This window comes from Rhinichthys klamathensis, unplaced genomic scaffold (genome assembly GCF_029890125.1).
Source record: "Rhinichthys klamathensis goyatoka isolate OS25496 unplaced genomic scaffold, OSU_Roscu_1.1 h1tg000232l_1, whole genome shotgun sequence".
In the NCBI taxonomy this organism is placed as follows: domain Eukaryota; kingdom Metazoa; phylum Chordata; class Actinopteri; order Cypriniformes; family Leuciscidae; genus Rhinichthys; species Rhinichthys klamathensis.
In genome coordinates, this window is record NW_026606756.1 from 1,510,465 (window position 1) to 1,521,876 (window position 11,412).

Here is an 11,412-nt window from a genome sequence, read left to right on the forward strand (position 1 = left end):
TCTTTCAGACTTGTGGTGAAAAAAAAAATCCAAAATACACATTTAGATCTTTATTTTACTACACTTTGTCTATTTGCGTTTGTAGATTTCTCCTAAATTCAACAAAAAGTTGTCGTTCTAAATCAACATGTTGCTCTGCGATCGCGATCTGCACCCTGTCATCACATACACCGTTGGAAAGCGTTGAGTTATGCATATAACTACTGTTCCCAGAAGGAGGGAAACGAGGTACAACACATTACTATGGGATATCGCGCTCTAGCGCCATCTGCTGAAGACACCTTTATTCACGCCTGAAAGGCCAATGACGCATGACGATGTGGGCGGGGCTACCTGCCCACAGCATATAAATGCAGTCGTATGCGTCATTCCCTTTGTTCAGTCCAGCTCTTCACCGGGATCCCGACTGCGCGGGGCCCAGAGGTGTTGTACCTCGTTTCCCTCCTTCTGGGAACAGTAGTTATATGCATAACTCAACGTTCCCATTCAGTCGGTCAACTCGGTACAACACATTACTATGGGACTTATATTCACGCCCCGCCAAGTCGCTGAACTAAACGTAAGGGACCAGCACTGCCACATGACCCTTTTTCAAAAGAGCGACGGCCCCTGTTTAAAGGATCCCTGCGGTGAGCATGGCATGAGTTACCATCGCCCCAGTGAGATCTTGCCGGTACACCGGACAAACGTGCGCAGTGATGCCTATAACTGGCATCCGCACGAAAATCTTAAACCAATGACATTTCCATGCCCTAGAGTGCTCACACACCCCTCCAGGCAGAACCAACTCTTTATCTGCTATAGACAGCTTTCTACAATGCCATGTGAAAGACATCGCTTAGATGGTGGCTTCTCACTAGCCGAGTTGGAAAACATGACAAAAGGCTGGTCATACAAGCGTTTAGCCTGTATCTGCTCAATGTACATGCGTATAACTCACACAGGGCACAAAGCAAGTCTCCTGTCTTCCTCTGAGTCAGAGATTTTACAGGGCAGGCAGCTCGAATGAGAGCGCACTCCCGACATGACTTTAGGCATAGACGTCGAGTTCGGACACATCCCCAAACGCAAATCAGGTGCAAAAGGAATGCACCAATAGCGCATGAAGATTACCAATGACAGGGCAGCATCCTTAAATTCAAGGATTCTAAAGGCTCAAACGGAGTTTAACATATAGCCTCCAGATCTACCATTAGGTCATGACGATACTAATAAATTTTGTAACAAGCCTAAAAACCTAGACCTTAAAGCCCAAAGTATACTTCGGCTATCCGTGTTACGCACACCGTCTGCATGACATAATTTACGTCAGGAGGGTCTACTGTGCGCGTACACTGCGCAAGTGACTTGCTCGCTTGGGAACAAAGTTCACCAGCAAGTGTGCACGCCGGATGTGTTTTTCCACGCTCACGGCAGCCAAAGTAGTATACTTTGAAAGGCTTCCACACTCAACTGTGCACAAGATGTAGTGAATATGGAAAATGGAAACAAAGTTCCCTAGCATGTTTCACATGCGCAAAACATGTATTTCTGTCCTTATGGCCAAAGGAGTACAGTATACCTTGAAAAGCTTGCGCTCCAAACTGTGCGTGAGAGGGAGCGAAACTCTGGAGTTCCATGAACGTCCGCGCACTGTCCATGTGATGCAATTATCACCATCAGGAGAGTCTGCGGATGTCTGCGCACGCCGTCCATGTGAGGACCAATTTTTGCGACAGAGGAGGGTGTACGCACAACAGCGTATGTGTGAGTGACATGAATGAAGAATTTATATAGCGCGTTTCTTATGTACTGCCGTACAACCAAAGCGCTTCAAAATCATGTCAGGGGTCTCTCCTCAACCAACGCCAGTATGCAGCATCCACTTAGATGATGCGGCGGGAGCCCCAGTAAAACAGCGCCAGTGTGCTTACCACACACCAGCTATAGGTTGGAGAGAGAGTACTTGAAAACCAAAGTACTTGAAAACCAAATACACTAGATAGTGCACATGCGCAGAAAATGTTCTTCTACCCACGCGGCCAAAGGAGTATACTTTGAAAAGCTCACGCTCTCAAAATGTAGTATACCTGGGTCCTTTAAGAAGCCAAAGATGCATGTTTTGGCGCGGAACCATTAATGTGCTTATGACATTAACGTGCTCATGACAAGCCGCAACGGCCGTCCAATAAAGTTCCAGCGTGGAATGTTTTTTTTTTTTTTTCTTCGGAGAAGAAATCAGTATCCCCTCAATGGGGCACTGTTATGGCAATACAGGTCTTCGCCTGCACCAAGCTTCAAATACGCTCTACTTCAACGCAATGCACTTCATAATGCAAGCACTCTGTTTTGTAGCTTCAATCAGATTCTCCCTCCCTCTCTCAACTGGTTGGCCCCTAGAGACCACAGTGCTGGCCTGCTGGCCGAGGGTGAAGAATCTGCCTCCTGCCTGGGGCGGTAGGTCCCTGCATAGGGAAAGACACCACAGTGTCCTTAACAGCAGCATCATTGATGCTTGTGTACCATGTCTTTGCTGGCCCAGCAAGAAGTCACCAAAATCAGTGACAGACCCTTCTGCGTACACCAGAGTCCTGGGCTAAGCTGTGACAGGGCATTCACCCCCAGCGGGGCACTTCTGTCAATAATCAAGAAAACAGCGGGTGGCCCGTGTTTTCTGCAAATGTAAAAATATCCACCTCGGCCTTGCCAAAACCAATCCCAGATCTGCGCCACAATTCAAGTGTGCATGCACATGCCACTCCAGGGGAGACTCCGTTCCAACCCGTATCAAGAGCAACCGTGCCGCTTGCAGCAGGGACAGTGGGGAAGTGAGGGAGTACCCCCTTGCCATATACGACCACTGCCGTATTTTTCATTCCGAATAACTTGTTTGCCCTGTTGGGCCAAGTGTTTCATTATCAGGAGAACTACTCCAAAAAGTTTATGTGACGCACTTACAGCACTGGTCTCACCACTCTCTTGCAGAGTTCTTTGTTTGTGTCGTGACGCATTTGTCATCACTACTACACATGACGTAACTCTGCCCAGGGAAATTCCTTCTGTCAACAGATTCAGGTTTCCCAGGGTGGTAGGTATTGGAGCCTGAACGCACAAAGGCGCTACCGACATATGCTTAAATGTCGCATGGCCTACAGCAAACTACCGAGCGGCCAGCGCCGGCATTGCACATACAAAAAGGAGAATCCAGCTGTACGAAACCATGAGCCCCAGCAGTCTTAATACTGTAAGAAGAAAACGTGCTTGACTCTCCAGCCAAAACTGAGCCATTCAGCGAAAATCATCTGCCCTCTGTTCGGTTCTGCATCTATCTCCAGACCGAGATTTAACAGGCCGAGATATAATAGCCCCTTTTGAGATTATCTGGAATCCCAGAGCTTGTAAATGTAAAACAAGTGTACGTGTTTGTAACATTGCTTGTTCCATGCTGTCTTAAGCCAGGAGCAGTTCGTCCAAATAGGTGAACGATATTATGCTCTGATGGCACAGCAGGACAACCACCGCTTCTGCACATCTTCCAGATATGCACGGTGCTATAGGGGCCTAAAACTGTAGGCAATCCCCTCGGCGGAGACCTCAGAAAATGTTCTGTGCTCCGGGTGGATTGTGGTAATATGCATCAGCAAATACACCAATGTAAGCCATACCTGAGGACGCAAAGGGCATAACAGGTGATATACTGCAAGCATTTCTGAACTTGTAACACATTAAGGCCCAATCCCAATTCTACCCCTTACCCCTTCGCCTTCCCCTACCCCTAACCCTTCGCCATCCCCTTGACCCTTGAAACAGAGTAGCAAGGCGTAGGGGTGAAAATATTCCCCTAAGAAATGGGACACCACTACGCCTCCGTTAGACGTCATTATAAGTCGTCGCTAGCGCCTACGTCACAGGAGATGCGCCGATTCTTATCACAACTTCCCAGATGCATTCGACAGCTGCAGTCATCTCAGTCGTGTGGGTTACAGCTATTTTCTTGAATTTGACTTGTGAAGTTCGCCGAAAACAACAGAGACGACGATATCTTCGACCCCTAAGTTTGCTGGTGGATCAGTTTATGGTATGTATGATTGCTGCAGATGTTTAGTTGCAATTTTAACGAAAAGTTAGTTAACCACAACTCTGTAACGTTAGAAGCTCTAAGTTACATGTAAAATGGTGTTGTATAAACACGTTGGAGGTACAGACCTATGTTTTTATCCATTTATTTATTTATTTACTGTGTTAAATGTTTACAGGGTTTCTACGACTCGATAACCACTCAATCGTACGTGATAGCCTATTGCTGTAATTGTTGTGTTTAGGACGGCCGGTGTGTTCAAGTCACTTTCGTCTGAGTTTAATTTAAATTTAATACACAAAAATACAAGCAAGGGTTTTAAACTCTAGTTCTTAAAGAAAATCCCGAGCTTCCCACTCGTATTTACTATATTGTGTGGCGTTCATGTGCCTTCAGCTCGTAAATACGATCTTTACGAGATGACTTGAACGCACCAATAGCTTGTGTGCTTTGTTCGGGGAAGAGGAGACGTACAATGTAGTGAAAGTCGTCCCCTTGGAATTATAAGGTTCTATCTGCGTTCTGAGCCGTTTTGAGATATTGAGCTTCAAAGTTTTTGCATTACATATAGGAATTTATATGGGGAACAAGTTTCTTTCAAACATGAAAATATCAGGGACCCTAAATGTATTTTAAATATACAATATCAAAATTGTTAATGGGGATTTTTGGAATGGGTCAAATGCAGATAGAACCTTCTAATTCTAAAAAAACACTTTTCACTTAGAATTATAGGTTCTATCTGAATAAAGGTTCTATCTGCCAAAACATTATTTGAACATTAAATATAAAATGAATGTTGTAACAACAATGTCTCAACATGTGTTAGAAAGTAAAATTGTATCCTTTCTATGACATTTATTTCATATTTTTAGCACTTCCATGTATTTAGGACATTTCAAATTAAGCAAGGTAGGTCTAAATATTTTGTCCAGTGCGGATGTTAATGTTTGATACCAATTTGGTGGGTAATTAAACACATTATTGCAGAAATTGTTACTTTAATCTTTCTTTTGTTTAGACAGATAGCAGCTACTGTAATACATCTGAACAGGACTTTATTCCACCTAAAGTGGGCCAGGTAAAATGGCTTTCTCTCTAGACATCAGTATGGCTGAAATAACATGCTAACGTTTATTGTTGTAATTAAGACCCCATCAATTAAATTGTTGACTATTTGACCTTTAAGGCTTAATATTGTAAAAATTAAGCCATTTTAAGACTTTAAAAATGGCAAGAAAACAGACATGCTTCAGCAAATTAATTCATAAAGTTTAATAATCATTGAAAAATTATTCACCGGTGCGGTCACTGGCTCCACTGGTTTGTCAGGTAAGACCCTAGGCCCTGCTGCATCTACCTTGTCACCTGCCTGGAGAGAAAAAAAATACATATTTAAACATAATATTTAGTGCTTGCCTCTTAATATCAGGAACTATGAAGCTAGCGCTGCTGGCTAGTGCGGCGATAGCGGCCACATACACCTTCAGGGTGGAGGGAGACAGCCTTCGCTCCAACCCGTCTTGCAGGAAGGAAAGCACGACAATGACCGAGCATCTCCTGGGGTCTTCTCGGCGAGAAGAGCACCAGTTGACGAAGAGGTTCCACTTCAACGCATAGACATGTCTCGTGGACGATGCTCTAGCGGAAGTGATGGTAGCTGCCACCGCTGGTGGCAGGGTACTCAAACCTGCCTCGTCCCGTCCAGGAGCCACACGTGGAGTCTCCACAGATCGGGACGAGGGTGCCATAGGGTGCCCCGTCTCTGAGAAAGGAGGTCCTTCCTCAGAGGAATTGGCCAAGGAGGTGCTGTCGCGAGGAGTATCAGTTCGGAGAACCAGGTCTTGGTGGGCCAGTATGGGGCGACCAAAATGACCTGCTCCTCGTCCTCCTTGATCTTGCACAGAGTACGTGCGAGAAGGCTCACTGGGGGAAACGCATACTTGCGTAGGCCCTGCGGCCAGCTGTGCGCCAGTGCATCCGTGCCGAGCGTGCCCTCGGTCAGGGAGTAATACAGGGCGCAATGGGATGAGTCATGGGAGGCAAACAGATCTATCTGTGCGTCCCTGAACTGGTCCCATATCAGCTGGACCGACTGGGGATGGAGTCGCCATTCGCCAGAGGTTGGCCGGAGCCGTGACAGCTCGTCGGCTGCAAGGTTCCGCACTCCTGGAATGTAAATAGCACGAAGGGACCTCAGGTGCTTCTGACTCCATAAGAGGAGGTGGCGTGCGAGTTGCGACATACGGCGAGAGCGTAGACCACCCTGATGGTTGATGTACGCTACTGTCGCGGTATTGTCCGAACGGACAAGTACGTGTTGACCCTGGAGCAGCGCGTGGAAGCGGTGCAGGGCAAGGCGTACTGCCAGCAACTCGAGGCAATTGACATGCATGAGGCGCTGGGGTCCTGTCCAGGAGCCCGCAGCTGCATGTCCATTGCACATGGCGCCCCAGCCCGTGGCAGAGGCATCTGTGGAGACAACAACATGCCTGGAAACTCATTCTAGGGGAACTCCGGCCCGTAGAAAGCTGAGGTTCCGCCACGGGGTGAAGGACTGACGGCAGGTCGGAGTTATTGGAACTCTGAGCGTACCGCGATGCCATGCCCACCTCGGGACCTGATCGCGAAGCCACAGCTGAAGCGGTCTCATATGAAGCAATCCGAGTGGCGTTGCCGCGGCTGCGGATGCCATATGCCCCAGGAGCCTCTGAAAAAGTTTCAGTGGGACCGCACTCTTGCCCTCGAACTGTCGAAGACAAGTCAGCAGTGAGTGTGCGCGCTCGCTCGCAAGCTGCGCGGACATGGCGACCGAGTCTATCTCCATACCGAGAAAAGAGATCCTCTGCACGGGGCAAAGTTTGCTCTTCTCCCAGTTGACCCGAAGGCCCAGACGGGCTAGGTGCCGGAGCACTAGGTCTCTGTGTTCGCAAACCTGGACTCGAGAGTGAGCTAATATTAGCCAGTCGTCAAGGTAAATCAGGATGCGAACCCCGTGTTCGCGCAGGGGAACAAGGGCTGCCTCGACGACCTTCGTAAAGACGCGAGGAGACAGAGCCAACCCGAATGGGAGAACTGCGTACTGGTATGCCTGCCCCTCGAAAGCAAACCGAAGAAACGGTCTGTGTCGAGGTAAAATGGAGACATGAAAGTAGGCGTCCTTCAGGTCTATCGCTGCAAACCAACCCTGTGGCCGCACGCATTCGAAAATACGTTTGGTCGTGAGCATCCTGAACGGCAGCCTGTGAAGGGAGCGGCTCAAGACGCGCAGATCCAGGATGGGCCGTAACCCACCGGTCTTCTTGGGGACAATGAAGTACGGGCTGTAAAACCCTGACCTCATTTCGGCTGGAGGGACAGTCTCGATTGCACCCTTCGCCAGCAGGGTGGCAACCTCCGCTCTCATGATCGGGGCATTGCCACCGACCAAAGTAAACGGACTCCCCTGAAGCGGGGAGGAGACCGTGCGAATTGGATCGCATAGCCGAGCCTGATAGTTTGGGCGACCCAGCGGGACAGGTAGGGAAGCTCTAACCAAGCTCCCAAGAACTGAACCAGCGGAAACATCCGAACGACAGACGTCCCCCCGGAGGGGCAGCGAAGCGGAGTGACCGGCCCAGGCGTGGGTGACATAGCGGCCCGTTGCGGGGGCACGGTCATGCTCCGCGTCCTGACTGAGGAGACCAGGGAAGGACCAGCGTTCCACGGGGGTCTGCTCTGCCAGGGGTCTGGCGACAGAGGGGGACGAGAGTGCTGTGGTCCGGAGACGGCACACACTGTCATCCGCGCCCTCAGAGACAGAGGGGGACGAGAGCGGCAAGGCCCGGGAGCGTCGCGCACTGTCATCCGGCCCTCTGAGGGCTCAGAGATGGGATGCAGCTCTTTGGTTTAGAAAAGATTCTCCCCCAGCCCTCCACCGGGGGAAGGAGTGGCCCTGCAACCACTCCCTGAAGAACTGCAACCCACATCTGAGCTGCCCGTAACGGGAGCACCGCAAGCCTGGCCTTGGCGGGGCTGCGGGACCGGTACGGGCAGGGGCGCCTTCCTGCGACCACCTCCACGGCGCGGCCCGGTGCTGCTGGGGGCCGGGCGGGAGGGGGCGGAAGTCGCAGGAGGGCGCATTCGGCAGCAAGCGGACTGAGGCGTCTGAGCCGGCAGCTGGAGGCAGCAAAGCCGCGGGGTCAGACAAAATAGCCACAGTCCACTTCTGGGCGGCCGAGAACTGTTGGGCAGAGTCCTCGACCGCGCCGCCGAAGAGGCCAGCCTGGGATATGGGGGAGTTGAGGAAACGAAATCACTCAGCCTCGCGCACATCAACCAGGTTAGCCAGAGGTGTCTGACCACCTATGTGGACATCATCTGACTCAGGGAGCGTGCGGTCACCTACGTCGCTCGGAGAGCAAGGTCGGTGACGGCAGGCAGCTCAAGGATGAGCCCTGAATCAGCCCTACCCTCGTGCATGTCATTGAACACCCAGGAGGATGGCAATAACACGCAGTGAGGTGGCAGCCTGCCCCGCAGCTCTATAGGTCCCCGCCACCGGAGTAGACAAGAACCTACAACCATTGGAGGGGTGCTTAAGAGTCGCCACCCTAGGTGGAGGCGCTGTGGGGACACATAAGTGTTGCCACAGAACACTCCACAGGGGGAACCCCAGTGCACCCTAGGCCGCGGCCTCTACGAGGGCAGAGAAGGCGGAAGAGGCCACTGAGCAGTCGTGAAAAGTCAAGGAGACTTCCACGATCTCATGATCTCTTCATGCACGTCCGGGTAGAAAGGATTTGGGTTCGCCACCCCCAAAAACCAATCAACAGCCTTAAGTGCTCGGGACATGGCAGAAGGTTCCACACAAGCCCGATACTCGCGGCAGCCCGGGAAGCATAGCTGTGCACTCTGGATCAAACTCGTTATGCTAGCACATCCGAGGACGGCAGCACAGACGAGCCATCATCTCTAGAGGACTCCAGCTCACCTTGTGATGCGGTGATACATGAGTTCATCAGCTGGGGGACCGAATGAGACCGCGGGCCCGCGAGCGGGCCGGCGAACTCACCTGGGACCACGCAGGTTGCAATGTGAAAGACGGGGTGTGGACCGAGGAATTTTTCGTCGGTTTAGTTCCAAACCTGCCGTCTTAGGTCACCCTGGCCACCAGCCGAAGTATTATCTCACGTGGAGAAAAATAGATCGGGGTGTGGATGAGGGGACTCTCACTCATTGAGCTCATCGAGTCTCGACCGTTACATTGCGATGGTCACGTTCCCAGTGAGAGAACGTGACACACCCACGAGCGCTGTCTGAGCGCGATCAAAGCCCAAACACTCAAAACAGCGCTCGCGCCCATCAGCTGAATCTATCAGAATACCACACTCAGAAAAACACGGGCAGATCGTCTTTAGAAAGACGCGTCTTTAAAAAGACGTGCCGCGTGCAGCTCTTTAGTGAGAGGAAAAACTCCGCGGATGTTGAAGCGACCAGGGAGAACACACAGACTGGCAGACCACTGCTCAGCTCGCAGGCAATGTGAAACTCGCTGGATACCGCCGTCACACCAACACCGGAGAGTTCGCTCGTCTCGAAGAGATGTAGTCACTGAGAAAACTCAGGTTTTGGCTTGTGGAGTGAAGAGATGCTCTTGGCTCCGAAGCGAAAACATGATCTGCTGTTGCAGGTGTCTCTCCTTAAATACCCACGCGGTGGGGCGGAGATACATTATGCAAATTCCGCAGACCCATGGCATTTCATTGCCATAGGCTCGTTTTTTAATACTCGAAGATGATAGGCTTCTGGCGAAACCCCCATTCTCCGTCATCCGACGTAACTCGGAGTGACTACGAAAGGGAACACCTTTTTTAAGAAACATTTTTATTTTATTATTAGAAATATATATAGAAATAGATAATACAGATGAATACAGAACAGCATATAAAACAAAAACATTGTGCAAAATTGAACAGCATATAAAACATTTGTGCAAAATTGAACAGACTATAAAACAAAAACATTTGTGCAAAATTGAACGGCATATAAAACATTTGTGCAAAATTGAACAGACTATAAAACAAAAACATTTGTGCAAAATTGAACGGCATATAAAACAAAAAACATTTGTGCAAAATTGAACAGCACATGAAAGACAACTACATTTTGTCTATCAATTTTTCAAAGAGACACAAGAACCTCTCAGTCTTGGCCTCACTCTCCTTGTGGCGTTTCTGCTCCTCACGGGACTCCTCAATTAAAAATTCTAAAATTGGATTAGTTTGCCGCTTTCTTTTCCTGGGTGAAGGAGTTAACGGGCTTGGTGTGGCCATGGAGGATGCTGCACTGGGAGAGGCTGTGGCTCCTGTATTTGGCAAAGGTGAGGAGGCTCCTATGGTGTTGGATGCAGTACTGGGCTCAACAATCTCCTAAGAGAACGAGACAATACAGAAGTAATTACAATACAGAAATGGGTAATATTTCATGTGAAGTATATCAACAATTAAAACCTTACCATGAGGATTGTTACTGGATCCTCATCATTGAATGATGCAACAACCACAGGTCCACTGAAGGCCTGGCACCCAGCACCTCGTGCATATCCTCATAGTACTGCCACGTAGCAGCTGTTGCCTCTCCTGCATCTGTCCCTGAACCAGTTTTAGGTGTTTTTAGGTCCTAGAGGGAGATAATATTCATAATTATAATACTCATAATTATATAATCTTTATAATTACTCCTTTCATTTCACTACCTGTTTTACATTAGTAATTAAATGAAAGTGACAAATACATATTGAAAGAAATGACAGCTTCTCCTGCTAAAATGAGTGTGTTCATTTAACAAGGATAAATATAAACATGTTGAGAAAATAAATGACTAGTCTTGAGATTGTTAAAGATTTTCATAACACCACGTTGCTTACCTTATATTTTCTCTTCAGATTCTCCCACTTCTTGGCTGCTTGTTGGCCATTCAGCTTTCCTTCCAAATAAACAGTAATGAATTAGAATCAGAAAGAGCTTTATTGCCACATAGAATTAATGTGTTTTGGTGGCAGAAGCTTCCACAGCACAAACAGAATGAGTAACAAGGCATAAGTTAGATAATTAAACGGTATATGTACAGGTACAAACGCAAGGAAATGCAATAAGAAGTATATGTGTGTTAAATAAACAAATTTAGGCCTATAAATAGTGTGTGGTGCAAATTATATCTAACAAGTCAGACGCAAGCACAGTAACGTTTAACAGATTACTCACTCCCAAAGTTGTTTTGCCCTGTATTTGGACTTCAGAAAACGTTACTCATTTTCAGCTCGAAAGCGAATGATCCTCCGTGTTTCCTCAGGTGTCCCTGTTTGATAAAGACCA

The 11,412-nt window shown here is 48.7% G+C and overlaps 1 long non-coding RNA gene across 1 annotated transcript; it reads right to left on the reverse strand.

Moving 5' to 3' along the window:
* Nucleotides 1-10,385: 10,385 nt before the first annotated feature.
* On the reverse strand, nucleotides 10,386-11,030 carry LOC130099672 (uncharacterized). The gene is made up of 3 exons (XR_008808433.1): nucleotides 10,965-11,030; nucleotides 10,554-10,717; nucleotides 10,386-10,467 (listed from the first exon to the last, which is right to left on the reverse strand). It is a non-coding gene; the product is annotated as an uncharacterized LOC130099672 (long non-coding RNA).
* Nucleotides 11,031-11,412: the final 382 nt, after the last annotated feature.